The following is a 24,838-nucleotide window of genomic DNA, read 5'->3' as shown; positions in this document are numbered from 1 at the left end:
TGTTGTCTCCCTCTAAGACACGCAGGTAAATCACTAAAGCAAACAAAGAGTCCTTCTAAAGGCTTTCCATTATGAATTAAATCAATCATGTATCGCTGTTCCCACCATCAGGAGGCAAGAAAGGCACTTAAATAGCAAATCACTGTAAGAATGAAACCAGGTTAAAAAAAAAAAAGGTAATGAAAAAATCTTTCATCTTTTCCCAGAGAACATATCCCACAATCTTTTTATCACTTGTTTTTTCAGCACAGGAAAGACATGTTTTACTTTTTAATTCTTCCATGTATTTTCAGAGCCGTGATTTATTTTGGGTCTGGCTGATTTTGCCTCTTTCATGTGACAAAAAAAAAAACAACAACAAAAAAACGGTGGTGATGAAGAAGGTATGTTTTTAGCTACGCGCTAGATTGTCTGCATAGCAGAGTAAGAGGTCTGTCACTTAAAAACAATTCAATTTGTGAATTAACGTTGTGCATTTGTGGCAGGATTTCTTCAAAACAGAAGATGGGGAATGCTTCTAGTCTCGCTTGGACCCTGATTCAACAATGGACTGGATGATCCTTGCCTCTCATTTCCCTGGCCCATTATGGCTACATCACTCCAAGACACTTAACTTTAAGCCATTTATGACCAGTGATTTTAGATTTACTGTTCACTAGGATACGAAAAAAAAAACTTTATGCAACTAGCTTATTCACTAAAAGAGAAAAGAAGCTGTTTCTGGCATGACCATAACAACTGAGCAAGTGGTTTAAGCAGTTCTGCCCCCCCTTAATAGCCAAAAAGGCACACAAATATTTGGGGGTGGAGGGGTGGGGAGTTAAATGTATTTTTTTCTGGCATTTTATAAACAACATATCAGTTGAAATGGCAAAGGATAATGTCATTTTGAAATGCAAAGTCAAGTCAGTCCCAAGGCCGCTGCGACCTTTGGGGCATCTTAAATGCTGTGACAACCCTCCTCCATGCCACCCTGTGTTTGTCTAGTTTTGCCTGCTCTGTCAGTTGAATCCTTGATATTGGTTCCCCAGGTCTTCTTTGCAATTTAGGAGGGGGAAAAGGTAAAAAAAAAAAAAAACACACATAAAAATGAAACAATGTTTGTACCCCAAATGATTTTTTCCCCCCCATTTTTAACCAAAAGGCCAAATTTAATCTTTGAAAAAGCTATATTGTAGTTACTTTTTCTGTTTCTGGAGCTATGACACTGGCCAGTCAAGGCATGTTCACATTGCCTCTGCCTTGCATCTGGGAATGTTTTTGTGAACCAACTTCCAAGTCTCTCTCCTTGCCTACCGAATCCCAGAAACAAGGAAAGAGGTTGGGCAAGGCATCCTTCATCGCAGCACTCCTGGGCATGGCATGGAGGTGCGCACATACCAAGTGTTTTGAGTTGAATTACAGTACGCGGGCTACTTGAACGCATCCAAGTTAAGATCACGCTTGAATGATTTGCCTGATCGAGACCTTACGGTTGCTTAAATTAGAAAAAAAAAATTCCTTTGAACTCAATGGGGTTCTGCTGGTACATGAAACTGTGTGCGAGAGAGAAGGAATCAGGCTTATGTATTTCAAAAAGTCAAAGCAAGATGCCAGACTGTTGTCGTGTAAAGAAAAAGAGGCTTGAAGCTTGGGAAACTGTGGTCATTTTATTTGACAGTGCTAAATTTACCCAGGATTTCCTGGCTCTAGAAGACATCTTGAAGATAACGCTGCTGCACTAACACAGACCAGCTGAGGGTTTCACCCCGACAGTCAGTTTTTAAATGCATTGTACTCTCCAGAAATCTCATTCTGAGAACTATGCTTATCTAATCAAGGGGAAGAAACAATATTATGGGGCTTATGTGACCAGCTGCAACATTGCTCAGATGTTAGATGCTGAATTTCTAATAGCAACCCCCAAAGTAAACAGGCTAATAAAAACCAAGTCCTTTGAAATAAGGATGAAATTGGAGAACGCTGGAATTCTGCCCAGAAAAGACAAAAGGAGGAATAATTTGTTGACTACATTATTTCTTTTTTCTAGTTAGATAGGTATACCTATCAATAAAGAGAAAGTGAGAAAAGCATATAGGGACAAATGCCTGTACACTCATGAATATTCATCTGTACGCACATCCATATACGTTTTTTATCCAAGAGCAGAAAGGTAAATTATCGTGAAACTTAGACTCATACTAGCTCGTTGGGTACCAGTAGCAATAGCTCTTCTAACTCTGGTCTCTATGTGTATCCATTGCTTTTCATTGCAGGCCAAACTTAGAAAAAGCAAGACTGTTTTTTGCAAAGCTTGTATTGTACGTCCTTCTGAACTCTCTCTGAGGGCTTAAAATGAATGAAACGATGCATCATTTCTTTTGATGCCACTGAAGGAAAGTGCATTGCAAGTCCTGTCCTTGACAGCCACGTATTTCTAGAGTGGCCTAATCATTCAAAGAGAAAAATCAAAGATAAAGAAATGGAATAGCTCCCTACTTGATATAAGATAACAGAAGTCCTCAGAAGTCCCTATACAGGAGGTGATGTTCTCGGTCTTTCGCCCAAGGTAGGTCAAAAAATTGATTAACAAAACCTTGTCTGGAAACAGTGTAATATTGTATAGCCTACTATATAGTCTGTGATTGAAAAATGGGGTTTTGTGGTTTTAACGTAGTAGACACTTTGACCAATGACGAACTTTCAGGTTGCGCACAAATTAGGTTGCCCTTTCCATTTGAGTGGATTATAACATAATTTGACAACCAATCAGAAGAAACATCAACACTTTATGCTGGTGTCTTTTGGGCTGGTTTCAGAACAGCTCATAAAAGCAGCAAAAGTTTGTGCCCTTCAAAGCCAAATCACACAGACCACAGGGAGAGTCAACCATATATGTAAATATACAAACACAGGGATTTTTTTTTTTGCTAGTAGCTGGCTTCAAACATGCTTCTCTACAGTTCGTCGGGGAAAAAAGAACTGATTCATTTCTTGTAAAATGAAAACAAAAGGAGGGAGAATAGAAGAGAAATCTTCTTTGAAGAATATGGCTATGGTTTGCGTGCGCCATTCTGCACTTGTGGAAAACCAGGACTGCGCAAAATGCCATCAGCCAGCCTTTGGAGAGCTGTGGGTATAATATCAGAGCTCTCTTATCTCCTTGCCAAATGCAGAATAAGCCATCTCCAAACAATTTAAATGTTTTCCAGGCTAAATCAGCATTTGTGCGTACATGCGCATGGGGGGGGAAGGGGCCCTTCTAGTTTAGTACAATCTCACTGTCAAGAAGTTTCCCTGATATTCAGCTTTAATTTTTCCATTTAAACCCATCATTCCCAATTCTACCTCTGAGTGCTACATTGAAGGTTTCCTTTCCATCCCGGGATTGACCAACCTTTCCCATCTTGCCGAGGACCTTACTAAGCACAAGCGCAGTGCAATTGCAGGAGGGCTTCTCCTAAGAGGGCTACGCCTTTAGCTGTGGGCAATTATCATAGGCCCAGTGATACGAGAGGAGTTATATATTCACGCCGCCTGAGACGTTGGCCCCACGCAAGTCAAAATAGCACGATCAAGTCTTAATGCTTGTGCTCAGATGTTAGAGTGTTTTATGCCCTTGCTCTCTCTCTCTCTCTCTCTCTCTCTCCCACACACACACACACGCACGCACACCCACACACACGCGCACACACACAAAGAGCGCCAGAAGAACACCACTGGCATCCTAATAAGACCATCCGTCTTGTTAGGCGTAGTTAGCTCATTTAATCTTTCCCTCCAGCTACCTGATTATTTTTCTTCTTGATCTGCTCTGAACTCCCTCCAATTTGTCAGCATCAGGAATGTGGTGCCAAGCAGAACATTCCAGGTACAGACACAGCCGTGCAGTATAGAGGAAGCTATTACAACTTGGCTCTGTACCGTGAGGATTTCTGCATTTGCAGCCCAACACCTCAGTGGCCTTCTTGCTCTAGCACTGCAATCTCCTATAGGCCAGGCCTGGCTCTCCATGACCACCTTTCCCTTTCTTTCAGCCTCGTGGCTGCCCAAGCCTTTCCCTTCCCACCGAGCAGATTTGCTTTGGATGATTTTTTTTTTTTCTCCACGTGCAACAACTTGTTATTTTCTACTCATTTTATTTTCCATGTGTGCTCTCGTCTCCTCAGATACCTTGGCATTATGCTTCCCTGCCCTCATTGACGTTGCAGCACCTCCCAGTTTAGCATCACCTATGGATGTCATCACATCACTTGGGGTCCTGCTTATTTTCATACATGTTAGGGGCTGGAAGAGATCTCATGAGATCATTGGGTCCAGCCCCCTTGCATTTGGGCAGGAAACACCTCTGGATTCAGATGACCCCAGCAAGGTGCGCATTGAGTTGTTTTTTAAGGATCTGCAGGGTAGGTGATTATACCACATCGGGGGCGGGGGTCTGTTCCAGACTTTAGGGACTTGATTGGTAAATGTCTATGACACCTATGGCAGACAAGGTTCCTTGGGTGAATTTGATATCTTTTATTAGATATTATTTTATTTTATTATTATTTTATTATTGATATCTAATAAAAGATATCAAATTCACCCAAGGAACCTTGTCTGCCTATGTCCTTAGACCAGCACAGCTACAACCCAAACCCCTATGACATCTATGGATGCTTATCTTGCTGGGATCCTTTGACCTTAGCTGACTTCCTGTGCCTTGGCCAGTGGGCTGGACCCAATGATCTTTCAAGATCCCTTCCAGCCCTAATGTCTATGAAATCTAAGTCTATGAAATCTTATGTTCAATCTGAAGTGATTTTCAATCAGTTTGTGTCCATTGTTCCTTGTCTTCCCCTGGGGCACATTGGTGAACAGACGCTCCCCCATGCCCCGATGTGCGTCCCTTTTATATTTATAGGCAGCCACCAGGTCCCCTCTAAGTCTTCTTTGCTCCAGGCTGAACAGTCCCATGTCTTTCAGCCTCTCCTCGTATGACCTGTTCTCCATTTCCTCTTACAGATCTTTAACGAAGACCTTAAGTAAGGCTGAGAGTGATGCAGACGCCTGGCACTAGGTACATCCGTGAAACGCAACAGTACTATTTATCGTGGCAATTTTGTTGGCAGCTCTTTGAGACAGTTTTCTGTGCAACAGGGACCCTGTCCAAGCCAGCTTGCAATGAATGTATCAAGTAAGATTTAGCGAGAACCAGAATAATTATACATTTTCCTGAAATCCAAATAATCTTGCCGGCCTAGCTTGTTCTCTTTTCCTGATTGAATTATCTCCTCTTAAACCCAGGGTGCTTACTACTCTTGCTTCCTGTAGCACATTTATTTGTTTTCTTCTTATTTGTTCCATTATTTTTTACTAAGGAGAGAAGCCAGATTTAAGGTGCAGAAATTGCTAGGGTGGTGAAACTTTCCTTGTTTGAAGATCAATTTGCTGTCCTCTGTTCTTTTAGTACTTCTGTTGCTGTCCGCGTCTGTAACTGTCAGCGATAGGCTAATTTCCCTGAGTCCCTTCGTTAATGCCTCCCAAGTATGCAAAAATTCTGAATGAGCTGATTTGTGTATGTTCACATGCTCCTTATTCTATCTCTCCACATTAGTTATTGAGGCCTGGTCTTTCCGACCTTATTTTGTATATTTTTCTTGGAGAAGAAAGTATGTATAAAAGGAGCTCATTATCTTGGCTGGCTTTTGGCACATCATTAACTTCACCCACCTCCTCATTTTTTAATGAGTCTGCTTTCCCTCTAGTACTTCTCTTCCCCCTGATATGTGTGTAAGAAAACTTTACGTTCTCCTTAAAACAGTATTTCCATTTTTGCAGCTTACAATGCAGATTAACAGACAGCTGGGAATGGGACGGCTGTCTACCGAGTCCAAGGCTAATGCCCTATTCACGACAGCCATGCTGCTTCTCGTTTTGAGAACTGTCTTCCAACAAGCTTCAATACTTGTGGTTTCCAGAGGCCCTAAGTTGTGAGAGCCTCGCAAGGAGTTGGGGTGAGGGAATCTAGGACAAACTTTGTATTTTGACTCAAAACTTCAATTTTTTCCCTCCATTACCATTGCTGTTTATTTTCTAAAGCTACTACAGTCTAATTAGCTCAACCAATAATATACACTCAACACTTATACAATAATAATACACACTCAACACTTTAAAAAGTTTCTGAAGAACATTAGAACAACAACAAAAAAGAGAAACTGGGAGGAAAATCTTGAGATGGAAAAATGCGATTGAAAGCCTGGAGTTCTTTTGATGGCAAGAAACCACCGTATTTTGCAATGGAGAAAGACTACACCATTGGGTAAATATTCTGGTTCGCTGGCAAAGTGAAAAAAAAAAAATTGAAATTACCAAAAGGTTGCCTATAATAAAATAGGGAAAAGAAGCAGATCACACATGTTTTGGAGGCTCATGGCATGTCATGAATGTTTTCATGTGTTTTATGCGTGGTCTCATTGGAAAGCCAAGGTTATCCTGTATCCATTCATATTACTGTTATCGCTACATAGATTACATTATGCTGTCTGCCTCTATTTTTATGATTTTGGATATGGTTTAGTGAAGGAAAGGGAGTGGGCAGGAGTGCCAAATCTCTCTTACAATTGGAATCTAGGGCAAGAAGACTTGCCACTCCAAGACACAGGTAGAAAGCATTGAGGAAGTCATGCTATAGTAAAAGCATCTGGGAGGATTGACCTAATCCAGCCAAAGGAGTGCCAGGCACCTTGGGCAGACCAGAGCTTTCTAGACAGCTCTGGTTACATTGCAGTAGATTTCATCTACCGCACATTAGCATCACAAAAAAAAAGTGTTCGTCTGCACTAATACGCAGCAGCACCAATTACAGTGCATTAAGTTAGTACCTGTTATTAAACGTACTAAGCTTAATCTGCCATAATTATGTTGCATTAACGAATGTGTAGATGCACCCATTGACAGTGGATAAAGGGGGAAAGGATCCATGGCTAGGAGGGTTTAGGACAACAAAGGTGGAGGTTAAGTGTATTATTTAGAAAAAAATACCACAAATAATATAGACCTATTACTGTAAATCAGATCAATTAACCTGACATTGATCCCAGGAGAAGTAATGGAAAAATTGAAGGGCACATATACAGTTATATGTTAGTTAACGGGATTGTAGAGAAAACAAAGTTTGTCAAGCAAACTGCGGAGTTGTAACTTGCATACAGTTTTGAAAGAGGCTTGACATGGCCATGTGGCATGGAAATGAACAGTTAAAACAATAAATTAAGCCCATGCTAAACAGATCTTCAAAACTACTGGTCATTAGGAAATCATTGCCAGGTCTTGTTTTTTTCTTTTTCGACTAGGTTTCTGCATAGATTAGTATTCAACCCGAAGTTATTGGATATTTGCATCAGTAATAAAAACACTACTCATATCAGTTGCAGAGCCACAGGTGTGACTAAATAACAATGAGGAGAGACAGTTTTCTGAAGCAAATCTAGGTTAGTTGGGGGCATGTGGGGACGTGAAGGGATCCAGGTTGGCTTATAGGGCAGTGCTAGCCCCAGAGAGGGGGAGGCACTGGTATAGGCACTGGGACATGCTGCTTCTTTCCACTGGAGCCTAGGACGTCTCATTGAAGACCAGCCCAACTCCGGCTCCCACCACAGGAACCTAACCACCCTGCGGACACTGGGTGCCAAGGACCTGCAAGGGCCTTGTGGGGGTTCATAGTACCCATGGCCCCAAACTACCCACAGTGGTTGGCTCAATACAAGCCTGCTCTGTGAATCGGACTCACACCTGAGGACAAACCCCGAAGAGCCTCAGCTGATGGAGGAGAAGGTGGATGCAACTAAAAGGCCAAAGCTAGGCCTTTGAGTAAATGATGGACACAACTATGTTACAATGCTTTATTAATTCCTACATGGTATGGACGTTGTTGGTGGTAGACCCTTGCCAGAGTAACAGGGCTCAGCCAGCTCACGTTGGTCCATGTTGGACCTTTCGCCCATCACATGAAGACAGGAGCCTAGGGTACTAAGTGCCTATCCCGATATCATCGCAGGTAGGCCCAAGTGGAAAGGGGTGGGGTGTAGGGGATTCAGAGCCCCACGAAAGACATCTGGATGCTGAGACCTGCACCCATCTCAACATACCCCACTTGAGGTACATGCACTTTCATGCTTAGGGCAATGCTGTGATAAAGGGCTAACACCCTTGGCATGTATAAACAGGGTGGGAGTGAGAGACACAAACAGGGAAGTGATGTTACCTTTATGTGCTGTATTTGGTGAGACCATTTAAAAAAAAATAAAAATAAAAAAGTGGTCAAGACAATGGTGCTCAGCCTTTTTCTGTTGATGTAAAAAATTGGAAAGAGCCACAAAATGATTCAAGGGCTGGAGGAAATCTCTCTCAATGCGGGCCTTAAAGAACACCATCTGTTCAGTTTATCGAAAAGATTGAGAGGAGACTAGATTGCAGCATATTTTCTCCCTGGGAAGATATTTATGCTGGACACTAAAGGGCTCTTTAAACAGCAGAGAAAGGCATAACAAGGAAAAGTGGCTACAAGCTGCAACCAGACAAATTCACATTAGAAATAAGATACTGAAATCCCTTTTAATAGTGAGGGTCATTAATATTGGAACAAGCTACCAAGGGAAGTGGTGGGTTCTTCAGCTATTAGTCTGAACAATAGGGGAACTAGGTGAAATGCAATGGCCCATGAGATACCCAAGGTCAGATTAGATAGTTAGATGTTAGACCCCTCCTGGCATTATGAAGTTATGAAAAGCAAGCCTAGTCCCAGCGGCAGAAAATGCCAGGAGTTAGCAGCGCGTTGCAGACATCCTCTTCCTCAGCCTTCTTTGCAGAATGGATTGCTCACTCATAAAGTGCCCATCCTAGCAGCACAGGGGCTTAAGAGATGAACAGAGCATGCTTTGAATGGGGGAGAAATACATGTGCATACTTTACCAGCAGGGAAACACATACTTTACAAGGCAAACTGAACCTCAGAGATTTTTTTTTTTCCTTTGCATATCAATCAGGCCCTTTAAGGTTGATTTTATGTGCACCTCTCCTGCATTCTGTCAAAGAAAAACTCCAAGGTGAATGTACAATCTCTTCCATTCAGGGCTGGCATTGGCAAGATGCACAAGGGATGGGACGTAGCTGTTGGCAACGGACAGAGACGGGCTCATGCCACAAAAATGCGAATCAGATTTCCAGGGGTGTAGGTTTCCAGGCACCTGCAAATTGGAGGTGGCTTCCAGTGCTGAGACTTGGGGGTCAAATTCCCAAGGTTTAGGATTGGATTTGAACGCTGAATAAAGCCTGGTGGTTCTGGGATCCATCGTTTCACTGACTTCTCTCTAGCAAGCCTCAAAGATGTCTCATGGTTTCCAAGAGTGGTAGCTAGCCATGTCAGCCACCTGCCAGCAGCCTGGGGTTAGCTGGATCTCCAGGTCCATTGCATCAATTCGCATGTGGTGTCCCCAGGAAAATTTAAAGGGTTTTTCTGTTTGGAAGAACTTGTGTGCTGGTTTTATATGGAGCATTCTGGGATGGGGAGAGGTGCAAAGAGCTGAGCAAAGCGGCTTCAGCAAAAGATCAGAGGCAGGGGATGGGGTCGGATGCCTGACCTCAGCCAGACTAACAGCAGCAAGAGCCTCAGTCCCCCCTTAGGGGGCTGTGACTCACAGGGTGAGATGTGTTGTAGCAAACAGCATGTAAGGGCCAACTGGCTGCTAGCCCTCTCGTATACTGGCAGAAGAAGAAATGGAAATGTTTAGTAGTCAGAGCACAGGTCAGCCCCCCATAGCTCTCCCTGCAGCCGTCCTCACTGCAATAGAAATCTTCACACGTTAGAAGCCCCTTTCACAGCAGCTTTTCCACGGGGGAACAGCCAACTCCTGCTATCTCCATGCATGCTCGAAGAGACTGAAGCTGGGCTGGAGGCTGGACTACCACAGAGCAGAGATAGCAGAGCGCTTTGTCCTGGAACAGAGCGTGGGGAAGGATAGAAAAGACATTTCCGGCAGTATGATAGCTGCAACTGTCCCAAAGCTCTTGTCAAACCAAAAGCCTCGGTCAGCAACGACTCCTCGGCCCTGCCTCTGAACACGGCAGTCCTTGCTCGTATCCCCCAACAGAGCTTCACTGAGGGGCAACTCTGAAGAACCGATGCAGAGTCTCTCACGATGTGGATCCAATAGAAAAAAAAAATCACACACCATAAGAAATGACATGGGATGGCTGCATTAGGATAGGCCTTTAACTCGACTTCCTCTAACACCCATGCAACAGCACTAATCTACACACAGGCGACTGAAAGTCTTGCTGGCAGTCTCTGGAAATCATTCCCAAAGCCAAGGAAGCTAAACTCAACTCCTCTTCCTTTCCTCCCCATACTATTGGAGCTATTTCTTCTTGAATATGGTGGAGGAACATCATGGGAGCTGTGCGTGGACTGGGGAAGTTCGCACTGGCAATCATTCATGCCATATATCCTCCAGAGGAGACTAAGGACTTTCAGGCTCTCTAAAGACAGACAAAATTCTTTGAGTAGATGTGATATCTTTTATTAGACCAGCTGAGTAGTTGGAAAATAGCACTTAGCAAGCTTTCGGGCTTGAAGGGTGATTGCACCTTAAAACTTGCTAAGAACTTTTTCCCCCAACTACTCAGTTAGGCAGGCAGGGTTCTTTGGGCAGATGTGATATCTTTTATTAGACCATGTCCTTAGACCAACATGGCTACAACCAAAAACCCAGGCTCTCTAAAGGGTACTTTTCAAATAATACCAATATCTTCATGGCTTGGATCAGCTGAGGGTCTGAGGGGAGAGAAGGATTGTTGTCATCAAAATGATCTTTGATTTACAATTGCCCAACGTGGTGAGGGAGAAAGTGATTTCCATGCATTGGGCCAGTCAGTGGGGTGGCTGCCTCTCTTGTCTTGCTTTTCTTAATTTTTTTAATAAGCAAGTCCCTGCAACACATGCAGATGCCTGGTTAATACAGAGGCCAATGTGTGGGCATGCAGGCTTGAAGAGACTTGTGGACCCCCTAAAGGTGCATCATTCAGCACAGAAGTGAGGCAAAGTGGTTTGTCTTGCACCTGACCTATTTAGTGCGTAAAGGACTTCAGTTTTTCCACTGTCAGTCTAGTCACTCCAACCAATATTATACAGTCTTTTATGGAAATAAAATCGAAAAAGATGGACCCTTCTTCTAGCAAGCCACATCACTGTAGGGAATGAGGGAAAGGTAAGTAGAGTTTATTTTACCAGCACTGCCAGGAAGTCCATGTACCTAAAACTGCTCTTGTAACCAGAAGTCAATGTTATTTCTGGCAAGATGGCAAATTAGCGCATAAAGAAAGCTAAAAAGAACCAGTGGAAAGGGCACAGGGAAAGCCAGAAAAATAAAGAGAGACCGTCCATCAAGATTGGACTTTCAGGCGTCTGCATTAAAATAAGCACTGTTCCCAGGTCATCTTCCAGCAGGTGTCTAAGGCAGTGGTTCTCATCCTTTGTTCAGCTTAAAAGAACCCATCAGGAAACTCCAGCTCTTAGCTTTCCCATTCACTTCGACTACCAACAAATAATCATAGCACAGCTCTTCTGTTGCAAAGAACTTGGAGGTTTTCGACATTCGGGATTCCTATGTGAAAGCACTGGGTTTTACCTTGTGAATCATGTGTAGGTATTTGAACTTGCAACAGTGCTAATATTGTGCAACACCCTTAAAAAGGTCTCGCAGCACCCTGGTTGAGAATCACTGCCGTACGGGTACGTCTGCACAACAATTGGTAGATGTGACTACAGACTGGATACATAAGCTACCCTTCATCTAGCTCACTTGGGTACCAACAGCAGCTACTTCAGCCACTGAGCAAACACCCAGGGTCCCAGGTGGGTTTTATAATCCATACTGAAAGCCCAAGCCCCCGTGCCTCTGTTGATATTGTTATTTGAGCCAGGTAGATTCAAAGCTAATGTAGGGGTGGGTACACATTCTGCAGTCATACCTCCCAATTGCATATAAGACCTCCAAGCCTGTTTTCCGCTCATCGTCCAAAGCACTTTTGGCACTTGAGGTCTAGCAGAAGGGTTGTCAGCTTGGTCCCAGTCTCCACTTCTATTAACCCCCATCCCATACTGCCCATATTAACATTGGGGAAGGGAGGGGGTTATAGGTCTACTTGCTAGATGGGAATAAGGTCCAGGAACAGAAAAAGTTAAGAATTTTTGGCCAAGCAGGGCGCTGAACAGCTCTGTTAATAACTTGTGGTGGGCAAGCAGATGAGCGGCTTTCCATGTGGTATTTTACTGTTTTCTTCAGTATCTGACTCTGCTTGGCAGCAGGGTATGGGCAGGGAAAGGCCATTGGATTAGTGCCCTTAGTGATCCAACAGGATCAAGATGGCCCACTGAGAACATGCCCGAAAGGCTTTTTACTTAGGTGTTTTTCAGTGGGTGGCTTGAAGAAGGGGAAGACAGAGTAGGTTTTGAGTGTGTAAGAGCATGTGCTTGCACACACACACACACACAAGACAGATAGATTTGGAAGGTATTAATATATTGCCAACTAGTCATAACATAGGGCAAGCGAACATGTTCATTACAAGCATGCTTTGTTCATATCCTTTTCATAATTTTCTCATTAATTTTTTAGCCCTCTTCTTGGGTGGACGGCATTTTTGAAAAATAATTGAAAGGTAGCAAATGTCAACTACACTCTTCCGATTATGTGTTGTTGTTGTTAAATGAAGAGCCAGGGTCAGATCATCGCGTACTCTTGTAAACTCAGGGGTCAGTCCACTGAAGCCTGTGGAGCTACACTATGAGGAGACATCTGAATTGGGCCCCTCATTTTGTACAAGCACCAATAGAGGGCACCACAGGCTTTTCTAATCTTCAGTTATGTCTATATGATGCTTCTCCTTGGTATTCTTGAAAGGGGGTACAGGGCTGCTAGGAGGGAAGACTTCCAGGTAAAAATCCAGTTCTGCTTTGAGCTGTAGCAATAATCAACTTTGCAATTTTGGTAAAATATATATAATATATTTAATTAATGTCATCTATATCTATACCTATTCCTATATCTAGATATCTATACATATATCTATACAGAGATAGATAGATAGATAGATAGATAGATAGATAGATAGAAATACACATCTATATCTCTATCTATATACATATATAGATATATATTGAATTATGAATGAGCTTTAGAAAGGTACATTTCAATTTCAGCAGTTTTAGAGGTTTTTCATATACAATTGAAGGAAATTGTGAAGTCATTTCAAATGGAAAATCAAAACGTGTTTCATTTGGGCTTTTATGCATTTCTTCCCCCCACCTCCCCCCAGGTTTTTGCTGTGAAATGAACAATTTGGCAAAACCAGTTCACAAACCATCATGGCATCATCAAATCCAAATCTTCCACTGAACTAAGTTCTGGCCAAAAAGTTTGCCCATCTCTAGTCCTAATCAATTCTGCTCCTGGCCGAACCCACCACATCTCCCATGAGAAAAAAGCTTTAAGATGCCAGTGTAGAGAACGGTCTCTGAAATCCATTCCACAATTCACCCACCTGACAACACCAAATAACCCTATTTAAAGGGAGGAAGGAAAGGACTAATCTATGACTCACAGTCATGTGAAGGGAGTGTGGTCCATCATAGCCACTAACCACAGCATATCTCACTTTGGTTTATTTAATCCATGAGTGAACTCTAAATAACATCTAACAACCTTTCCATATTACAGTCCATGCATCACTATATCATATGATGAGTGATTTTTGGTTTTGTTTTCCAGGCTTACTTCCTTCTTTTCACCAAGAGAACTAGTAGGCCAATAGTCATGTATGTAGGACTTGCTGACAGGGACTAATAGCTATGAAACTATCTTAACTACACATGTAATGATATACATGACTACTTACAGTGATCTAGTTCACTAGCTAAATAGAAATGGGGCCCTAACCCATACATTAGATGTGAATAACCCCAGGCTTCTTTATGGGCTCCAACTTTCCATTCTCCAACCCTAGATTCAGACCCAAATCATGTGTCATCCTCTTTCCCTCTCTAATCTAATTAATGATTTCTTTGCCTCCACTTTCCTGAGCAGGGACCAGGTCACCCCCCCCACCAAGACCCCCTCAGGCCCCAGGGGAGGTGTACCCAGGCCTAGGGTCGGTGAGGACCTAGTCAGGGAACTTCTGGAGGGGTTGGACGTATTTAAATCAGCAGGTCCTGACGATCTCCACCCCAGAGTGCTGAGGGAAGTAGCAGAGGTCATTGCGGGACTCCTGGCACGGCTTTACGAGCACTTGTGGTGCTCTGGCATGGTGCCAGAGGACTGGAAAAGGGCCAATGTGGTCCCCATTTTCAAAAAAAGGGAGGAAGGACGACCCAGGAAACTATAGGCCAGTTAGTCTTACCTCGATCCTGGGTAAGCTTTTTGAGAGAATTATCCCGGCGAATGTCCACGAGGGGCCAGCAGGGGAGGTTATGCTTAGGGGCAACCAACACGGGTTCATTCAAGGCAGATCCTGTCAGACCAACCTGGTGGCCTTCTATGACCAGGTCACAAAATCCTTAGATGCAGGGGGAGCAGTGGACGTAGTTTTTCAAAGGCCTGGACCCTGTCTCTCACCCCATTCTCATCAAAAAACTAGGGGACTGTGGTGTTGACACCTACACAGTCAAACAGGTCACTAACTGGCTGGAGGGCTGCACCCAGAGAGTGGGCAGTGCGGTCCCACAAGGCTCGGTCCTTGGACCTGCGCTGTTCAACATCTTCATCAGCGACTTGGATGAGGGGGTGAAAAGCACACTGTTCAAGTTTGCAGATGACACTAAGATGTGGGGGGAAGTGGGCACGCTAGAAGGAAGGAATAGGCTGAAATCAGACATAGACAGGTTACAGGGGTGGGCGGATGAGAACAGGATGGGTTTCAACACTGACAACTGCAGGGTGCTGCACCTGGGGAGGAAGAATCAGCAGCAGACCTACAGACTGGGGAACTCCCTTCTTGTCAGTGCAGAGGCAGAAAAGGATCTTGGAGTCATTATTGATGCCAAAATGAACATGGGCCGACAGTGTGGGGACGCAGTCAGGAAGGCCAACTGTACCTTGTCGTGCATCCACAGATTCATCTTGAACAGGTCCAAGGAGGTGATCCTCCCCCCTCTATGCAGCACTGGTCAGGCTGCAGCTGAAGTAGTGCATCTAGCTCTGGGTGCTGCATTTCAGGAGGGATGTGGACAGCATGGAGAGGGGTCAGAGGAGGCCACCCGCATGATCAGGGGACAGCAGGGCAGGTCCTACGAGGAGAGGCGACGGGACCTGAACCTGGTCAGCCTCCACAAGAGAAGGTGGCCATTTACAAACAAGTCAGGAGGGACCAGCAGGCATTGGGGGAGTCTCTGTTCCCCCGAGCACTGCCAAGAGTGACAAGGAATAACGGTCACAAGCTGGCAGAGGGTAGATTCAGACTAGACATCAGGAGGGGCTACTTCACTGTCAGAGCGGCTAGGACCTGGAACCAACTTCCAAGGGAAGTGGTGCTGGCTCCTACCCTGGGGGTCCTTTAGAGGAGGCTAGACAAACACCTTGCTGGGGTCCTTTGACCCCAGTACCTTTTCCTGCCAGGACAGGGGGTCGGACTTGATGATCTGCTCAGGTCCCTTCCGACCCGACCAACTATGAAACTTATCGACTCAAAAGACCACCTTCAGACTCAGTTGTGCTTAAGTCTGAATCCTGTTCCGAGTTTTGCAGTTCAGGCTTGTCTCTTTTTTTTTCCAAGTGCCAGAGAACACAAAACAAAGCAATAAATCAAAGCTGTTTTTATGATGGAGTTTAGCCTCTGATAATCCTAATTTCAGACTCTCTTGGAGTCTTTCCATTGCCTTTAGTGGATTGTGCTGTAGAAATTTAAGGCTGGATCCGACTGTCCTCCTAACCATATTCTACGACAGTGGGGATCAACTTGTTTGGCAGGCATGCCACAAATTAGCTGCGTGGCCTCCTGGAGTACCACTCAAATCCCATTTCTGTGCCTCCTCTGCTGCTGTTGCTTTCTGCTTCTTGCCCTGTGCTCCCTGTCCGATTTGCTGCTCTGCCGTCTTCTCCCTGCCTTGTATGCTACTTTGTTTTATGCTCCTTCCCCAATCAGCCACATACTAGACACAGGGGTGGCTAACCTACAGCACATGTCACAAGTGATACAGGAGGTCTCTGGTATAGGAAATGATATTTCTTATTAAATAGGACAGTTTCTGCTCAGCTCCCTCCCTTCTCCCGTCCCACGGTTTATCTTATCCTTTAATAATATGTTTTCCAACTGTTCTGTGCAGTCAAATCATTCCACTTCCTGCTTGATATTTGGTTTGTATCCTGTGCACGTGGCCTACAAGATCAGTTATGCAGCCTCGGGGTGCGATTCATCTCTGGCACACTAAGATGCATGGAGGCATTTAATCTTTCAGGGAAGATTCACCTGAAAGGAGCTCTCTGAGAAGCGTATGGTTGGGAGAAACAATTGAGCAAAGCCAGCGGCTTAGCCAGCGGCTGGGAATCTTCTTCCTGCTCTGCTCAGGTTTCCCCTGTGCCTTGCAAGCTGAGCAAAAACAAATGGAGATGAGCAAAAGAGTCGCCAGATTTAGTTTCAGTAAATACCCAGAAATCCAACCCCCCCTCCTTGGCTCCACGTGGGGAGCACTGGTTGCAGCTCACAAAGGTGGGTGAGCATTCAGACATCACTGTGTTCCCCCAGTTTGCACACACAGCCCCTAGATGACATAGTCTCTAGGGATAAAGACTTTCCATATGATTACGTACACAATTCATAGGGTCCTCATTCCTATAGGGTCCACAGATGGTACTGGAATCATTCTTGGGACATCTTATCAGCTATTCCCCATAGTTTGCCTCTGATTTTGTCCGGTCACAATGTGTTACAAGAGACAACAACTAATTCTTGAGACTGTTAACACCCTCTAGCAGCAAATTCACAATGGTTTGCATTGCAGAAGGTGAACCACGCACCTCTCCTCCCGATCCCTGGCCCCTTTCAGCAATTCCAGCTTTGCCCTAGCCGTGACATCACCTATTTTGTTGCACATTCTGGGCACACACTTGCAACCTATGCACAATAGCAGCAGCTTTCACATTTTTCCTATTGACTAGCTTCACCTGAGACCTATTGGGTATGGCTAGAAGCTGTGCAGGTGCAGAAGCCGTTCATTTGCAAGGCTCTAAGGACACCAGCACACATCAAAAGGGCTTAACAAAGATCTGCATTCAGGGGTACATTTTCCAACCCAGGAGAAAGACAGACAAAAAAGACATTAAAGCAGATAAGTTTTAGGCAAACATCTCCTGTGAAAATGTCTCCCTTGAAGCCCATAGCCTTTTTCCTGTTGTTAATGAGGTTCCCATTCTATGGTAGAGTAGCCTGTGGTGCATTTTGCCTATTAATGTGTTCAGGAGAATGGGGTCTTAAATCAGCAGCTAGCGCTGGACTGGCGCAGTCAGAGGACGACAATGCAAATAAGTAAATTCATTCAATTGTGTTCACAGTGGTGTCAAATCACAAACGCATGCTTCGCCTTCCTTGTTTTAAAGGGGGGCAAAGGGGGAGAAGCAAAGGAAGCAGGAGTTGAAGTGAGTTGCTCTGCAAACCCATGAATGCAACCTAGTCCCTCTGTGCCTCAGTTTCCCCATCAGTAATATGTTTTGCAAACATCCTATACAATCAGGAAGATTCAGCAAGAGACTTAGACCAAGCATGTGCTCAACCCTCAACCTGCAGGCCAAATTTGACCCATATCATCCAGTCATCAGGGCTCCCATTGCAATTTGGTGGCAGGGGATGGTGCTAGTATTTATTGCTGCTTCACTGTTGTTAAGTTTCCAGACCCAGAGGGCTGGATAACATGGCCCTGCATACCAGAAAGATCATGCCAGCGTGCAGCCAGATCTGGGCATGTGGGATCAGGGCAGCACATTGCCATATCGGGCCAGCATGGGGCCGGGGCAGAACGTAGTTGGATTCGACCACGAGCCGATTCCATGCATGTTCTGGCCTGTGGATGGACCCTGCACCATTCATCCAACTCATGAGGTTTGAAGGCTGGGCACTGTTATTTGGGTGATGAGGTTAATTTTAGGCATATGTACTAAGGTATTATGCATCCCTTATTATTCTAGTATGGAAGCAACTTGCACTCCTTTTAATGTACTCAGCATGCACGCTCTCCGTGATGCCATTCATATCCTTAAACACGCTTTTGCCGTTCATATGCTTAAAGTTAGAGGTTTGCTTAAGTGGCAGAGAGGCCTCATGACTTTATAAAAGCATCATCAGGGGATGAAATGTGTTATAAATGCAATTAGATTTTTTTTTTTTTAATCTTGGCGTGTGCACAGAAATATTTAAAAATGGTTCCAGATAAAGGGAACTGAACTTAATTCAAAGGAGTAAAATGGTATAAATGTATATGCATAGTTCATAGTACTGGGTGACGTTCAAAGAATGTGGTGGCCTGAACCTAAACCTCTATAGAAACATTAAGGTCCTTCTTTCATGATTTATCATTTGCAGTGCAGTGGGGCTTGGAGCGATGGGACAGATTTCTGTTACACCAAGCGCTGTATAAACATGGACTAAAAAAGACAGCCCTTGCCCCAAAAACTTGCAAGTGTCAGCCTGAACATTTAACAACTGCACTTTCTGCTAATTCCTGCCCTTATTTTGTCTAAAGCAGAGAGACTGGGCAAGGGGGGTGGGAAGGTATTGAATTTATCGGTTCCCTTTTAACCACTGCAAACTTCAGAGCTGAAAAGAAACCAAACAACTTGGGAAATAAAGTTAACAGAATATTTTCCAGTTTGCCACAGAAGGAGAAAGGTAGTTTGAATTTGTTTCAATGTGAGTTTTAGACAGAAGCTTTGATGGCTTTTATTTCTGTAAGCTGCCTTGCTAACACTGAGGATACATCATCCACTAACTTCTCACCGCAAGGGCTATAGTTAGGGGCTCATCTAAAACCCTGTTTGTGCTTGCTCACAAATATGCGTCAAACCTGGAATAAATGGATAGACCTCTTTCATGGCAAGTGCATGTGTGTGTGGGGGGGGGGGGGGCGGGGGGTCATGTACCCAAGATCTGAATCCAGCTGCAAATTAAGGCAGTTTCCAAAGGAGACAATGAACTTGGTGTTGATGGAAAGGTAAAAGAAAAAAATGGAGGGGGCAGGGGGAGAAGCAGTGGAACAGAAAGAAAAGTGAAAGGCATCTTCTGGGAGTTCAGTCTTAGAGACCTTAAACTCAACTTCAAGATTTTCATCAGTATTTCCAAAGCCTTTGGGAGAAGTGCAAGAGGTTAGCAAATTGTGGATTGAAATGTGAAATCACTGGGCAAAGTCACTGAACCATGAAATGAGTAACTTCCACCATGAACTCCCTTAAGAGACCCACACGGCTGTATGGTGGGCAGCCTTTGTTATGCAAACTGTCTGAACCCTAAAATGTTTTGCAGATTTATATGATAAATAACAGCTGGGGGAGAGACCAATTAAGAGGCACAGGCAAGTAGGAAAAGAATGATGTTTGAATGAGATGGAGCCAATGAGGGAGAGAAATCGAGGGAGCCTGCTCCAGATGACAGAAGCGGCGGCGTGGGAGGTTCTTGCAAACAGGAGAGGAGGCAGAGTAGGAAAAATGTAGCATGGAGGCTTGTGCTAGACAAGAAACCGAGAGACAGAGAGAGGTGTGAGATGACCTCAGGTTCTTGCAGGACACCTCCAGGTGAGCAGGTGCTTCTCCTTCCAGGAACACTGTTTGGTACCAAATCCTGAAACAACTGCAGAGCCATTTGGGTCATTTGAGGGGGAAGATGTGAAATATTTCTTTGTATATGTTAGAAAGTGGGTGGCTCCATCTTCTCGATGTGAGAGTCTGGAGTTAGATGGAGCTGGAAGAGCCCACGAAAGTGGAGACCAAGCCTCAGAACTTGAATATTCTGCTACTTCAGATCTACTGATTGAAGCAAAGCATTGGAGACTATGGGCTTGTCCATGCTACTTCCCTAGGGCCTTTGGGGATATCCCTTATGGTTACTCTCAAGCTTTCCAGAGACAGAGGCTCTGCTCCAGAGTGGTCACAGGGACATACCTCCCTTTACACGCTGGCTTCAAAATTGCTTTCCCAGGTTTGACATGTGTGAGTGGGAGGAGTTTGCACAGGACTGTGCTTCCTGAAAGGACCCTGGAAATAGCATGGACTTACCCAGCAGGGCGTATTTAGAGATGAGAAAATGAGGGGAGTTCAGCATGACACCAGGTTTGTAGATACAGAGAAGAACTGACTTGAGCTGAGGACATAGAGGCGTGCAGTTGTGGAGCCTCTCTTCCTAAAGAGAAGCACTCTTGGTGTTTGAAACATTTAGCGAAGTGTTGTTGGGATGAAGATGCAGGTAAAGGGAAGGAGAGGGGCAAAGAAGCATTACAAATATATATAATTTGCCCAGCACTAGCAGGGCAGCAGCCCAAAGGACGTCATGTTCCAGGCAGACCACTTCCAAATTTATATATTATTGGAGGGATGTCTGTGTAAAAAGGGCTGTGTCATGTCCATTGGACCTCATCAAGTCACGTGTATTACAGCGAATCCTAATGCTCTATTGCTGGAAAGTAAAATGGGAAATGACCTGTGTGGCAGGAGGCTTCATGCTCCTGCCACTGTAAGAGTAGGCAGGTTGGGGTGGCCTGGCCTGATTGCAGTCATCTGACTCAGGAGGAAGGTTGGGCTTAGGGAGGATATAAACCCAGGCCCTGAGATGAGCAGCTTGGATCCTGCTGAGAGCCCCACCTCAGCAGGATGGCTGCAGCTCTAGAAGGTCAACATGGGGGGCAATGCCTAAAGCAGTCTGGAGGTTTGAGGAGGAAGTAAGGAAAGGAAAGAGGTCCCTTGGGACCCAGGGAGAGGTCCGGAGTTTGGTTGAGAGTGTGGGACCAGAGAGGGTCCAGGAACCCCAGAGGAAGGGCTAAGTGGAAGAAAACATCAATGAGGATGCCATCTGCCAGGCATGGAGCATGGTGTAGGGGCACAACAGAGCCATGCAATTTGCCCCAGGGCTTCCTACACTGTTCTCGCAAACAACTATCAGATGCCTTATGGGCTATCTCCCTCCTAGAAAATTAAAAGACAGCAAGGTGTGGCAGGCGACTGAAGGGTTGATTGCCCACAAAGTGAGGTCTGCATGGACTCCAGGGGCTTCATGGCCACCCCAGGAAGGATACCCTGTTACAGACTGCAGATGAGAAGCAGGGAAGTGGTACCTCCACGTCTGAAGAAGTCTTAAATCTTTGCAAAATTTCTCCTCTCCCCCTCCCCAAATCATGTATAGAGAAGTCTCCGTCTTTCTCACACTCATGCTTCAATCATGAATCCTCTCAAGGCAACCATGCAGATGTAAGGTTAGACCATCTTTGTTTTGCATACTGGTGCAGATTCAAGTTGGTGTACCTCTGTACAAATGAGCAGAGTTACAGTGGTGCAAAAGAAAACCTTGGTGAGCCCGCAGCTGGAATACTGCATCCAATTCTGGGCTCCACAATTAAAAAAGGATGTGGAAAAGCTTGAGATAGTCCAGAAAAGAGCCATGTGCATGATCAGAGAGCAAGAGAACAGGTCTTATGAAGAGAGGCTGAGAGCTATGGGACTCTTCAGCCTGGAAAAGCACAGGCTCAGGGGGGACTTAGTGGCAGCCTACAAGTACATAAGGGGTATGCATCAGGATCTGGGGGAATGCCTGTTCATCAGAGCGCCCCAAGGGATGACCATAGCAAACTCCTCCAAGACCATTTTAGGCTGGACATAAGGAAAACCTTTTTACTGTCCGAGCCCCCAAGGCCTGGAAGAGACTCCCCCTATGCTGGACCCTTTAAGAAGCATTTGGATGCTTATCTTGCATCCAATATGCTTTGAACCTAGCTGACTCCCCGCCCCTGGGCCGAGGGGCTGGACTCAATGATCTTCCGAGGTCCCTTTCAGCCCTAATGTCTATGAAATCTATGAAAAAAAGAAGAAGATTAGTCCTGAGACTCAATGAAAAAAGCTCCCCTCCCCACCCCATGTCCCTCGATGCTCTGCCTGGAAAGCTATCTCTTTCCAGCCTGGGAAAGAGGATCAGATTGCTTTTAATGTAGCATCTATCAATGCCTGGCAACAACAGAAAAAGAAGAGTTTGCTTCTGCTGACACATGACAAGAAAAATCCCTTTGTGGGGAGTGATATTATCCATGTAATGTCTTACCTTAAGAAAAACATGTGTGATCCTTCCTGGAAACCTCTCTTTGTTGTATTCCAACTTAAACAGAAGATTCCTCTCCCTATATATCTGTTAGCACAAGAGCACACACACACACACACACACAAGCCATTTAACACCAAAAAAAAAATTAGTGGAGTCCTCCATGGGTGGAATGGGGGAAGTTTTCCTGCGGTTCCGGCTCAGGAGATATCTCTGCAATGAAAGGTCGTTACGAGAAGGATTGCAATGTTGGTTCTGAACAGCTGCCAGCTGGCAGCGGCCAACACAAGTCCTGGGTCTGTTGTGCTTCGGTCTTCACACTGGATTTCTCACCCTCGATATATTTAAGGGGGAAAGTAGTCTCTTTTGACTGTGTTGCAATTTTATTTGATGACACATCTTTGGATTGTAAAAAATACATTGAAAAAAGCTCACACTCTTTGGGTCTGACAGCTACTAGTTTGGCTCATCTAGACATCGTAGAATCTCTCTGCTACCAGATCTTTAAATATTTCCAGAAAAATGCTAAGGTTATTTAAAACATGATGATTGTGCGCAGAAGGGTACTGGCTAGACTCTTTTGTGTGCCTATGTGGGTGGGTGGTTGTGTGCATGAAGAGGGAACAAATCAGTATATTACTGACATAACCACAATCCATCCACTTCAAGGCATTGAATTGAAACTTGGGCAAAATAGATTCAGTTACCCTTCTCTAACACCTGTATTTGAGAATTGCCTCTGTCTTGTATAAATAGCAGGCCACAGTCATCACTAATGTCATCATGCGACTTCCAAAGACTTGTATAAAAGACCCAAGATCAATCCACCAAACATGACTTCCATATTTACCTCTCTGTGCCCGTTTCCCACTATAGTTTAAATAAGAGAAGCCAGATTTAAGCACTGGTTTCCTCACTGTGTGTCTGTGCAGCATAATGAAGCTGCAACCTTGGAGTCTGCAGGCACTCCCATATAGACAATAATAAATCCAGCATCATAGCTTCACCTCTGTAGACAAGATTAATGTATCCCTCCCCCAAAAAGCCCACACAGGCCAGCTACCTCCTCCTTCCTTTGAACCTTGAGCAAATTCATTGGTTTTGAGGCATCTCTCAGAGTTGATCTGATTTGACTCAGGTGGGGTGGGAGACCCAGGGCTCATGCCAAGGTCTGCCACTCTGCCAGCAGCTCTCTCTAAGGCCCAGAGCTGTCCCCAGATTAATTCCAGATCTGAAGGGTGCAGGGTTTCTCCAAAGACAATCAACTTAGTAGTCCCCTGGGAAGCAAATCTGAGTAGTTTTGTTACTCCTACCCCTGTTCCCTAAACTTGGTAGAAGGAATTTGGGGCAAAGTTGGGTCCTCATCCTCAAAGTGCTTCTTGGCCTGTGCCCAGCATCTCTCAAAGATCGCCTAAAGCTTTGGGATGAAGATTGGATGATGCCCCTCATCAAGCACAGCACAACTTTTCCCTGTCACGTAGCTGTCAAAAAAGCTCTGTTTGCAACAGACATTTTCACTGGAACCAAGAGCCACCCCACACCTGCAAGTGCAATGCAGGACTTCCTAGACTTGCCTTCTCTGCTCACAGACACATGCAACAGTTGAAACATTCAAACTGCCTTTGTAGTACTCCAAAAAGTGAGTGCAAGGATGTACGTAGGTGATCAAGTACTTCAAATCAAGCCATTACACTTCCAAGATGACCCATGAAAAAAAACAGAAACAACCCTGAAGGGTCTGAGAAAGGCTCCACATTATGTTTGCATGCTCCGTCAACAAGACTGAGTTGTCTGGTCTGCCTGTGGGGGTAGCAGCTGAGGGTCTTCAGACTCCAGAGCCATGAGCGCACACAAGAGAGTGAAGAAATATTCACCATTGATGTCTACCTGCCCTTTACTCTCCAGCTGCCCTCTGAGAGCCCACTACTGTCACCGAGAATTGGGCCCCGACTGCTCATTCCTGCTTGGGACAAAGCCCAGTAATTAGGCAGCTGAGGCACAAGCTCAGGACTCCTTTTAATTGCTGAGTGTAGACACGTGTGGAGCAAGTGGACAAAGCTGGATCGTTGGTAGCCCCAGGCTCTGAAAGGACCACCAACCCTTGTATTGTCCATAAATGGCAAGGATCTGGGTTTTCTGACATACTAACCAATTGCCCGTCATGAATGATGGATTAAAAATAATGAAGGAGTGTTTACCTGGCCACCCCCCCCACCCCTCCCCGGCTCACCCTACGGAGTCGGCCATGTAAACACCCCCTGTGCCTCTGCCACCTCTTTCTCCAGCCACTGGTGCAAGGGCTCCCTCCTCCTGCCTGCCTCATCCTCTTTCCCTGAGCAGTGGGGCTTCCCCCCACCTCCCTGCCTCCCCTCCATCCCTGCCACCACCCCCTCCATGCCAGCTGTTGGGTGTGTGCACGCCCTTCTCCAACCCTTGCCCAACTCCACCTCCTCCACTGAGCAGTGGGGCTTCCCCCGACCTTCCCCCCACCCCCATTGGCTGTTGGGTGCATGTGTGCCTTCCTCCATCCCCGCCT

At 45.1% G+C, this 24,838-nt stretch overlaps 1 long non-coding RNA gene across 1 annotated transcript in view; it reads right to left on the bottom strand.

Annotated features, from left to right (window-relative positions):
* Positions 1–22,500, bottom strand: part of LOC109281075 (uncharacterized) — a 37,277-nt gene extending 14,777 nt beyond the window's left edge. The window contains exon 1 of the long non-coding RNA XR_002087602.2: positions 22,306–22,500. This is a non-coding gene — a long non-coding RNA (uncharacterized LOC109281075). The remainder of the gene's footprint in view (positions 1–22,305) is intronic.
* Between the last annotated feature and the right edge of the window lie 2,338 nt (positions 22,501–24,838).

The sequence above is a fragment of the Alligator mississippiensis genome, chromosome 5 (genome assembly GCF_030867095.1).
Source record: "Alligator mississippiensis isolate rAllMis1 chromosome 5, rAllMis1, whole genome shotgun sequence".
NCBI lineage: Eukaryota > Metazoa > Chordata > Crocodylia > Alligatoridae > Alligator > Alligator mississippiensis.
The sequence above is the reverse complement of the archived record's forward strand: the minus strand, read 5'-3'. Positions and strand labels throughout refer to the sequence as shown.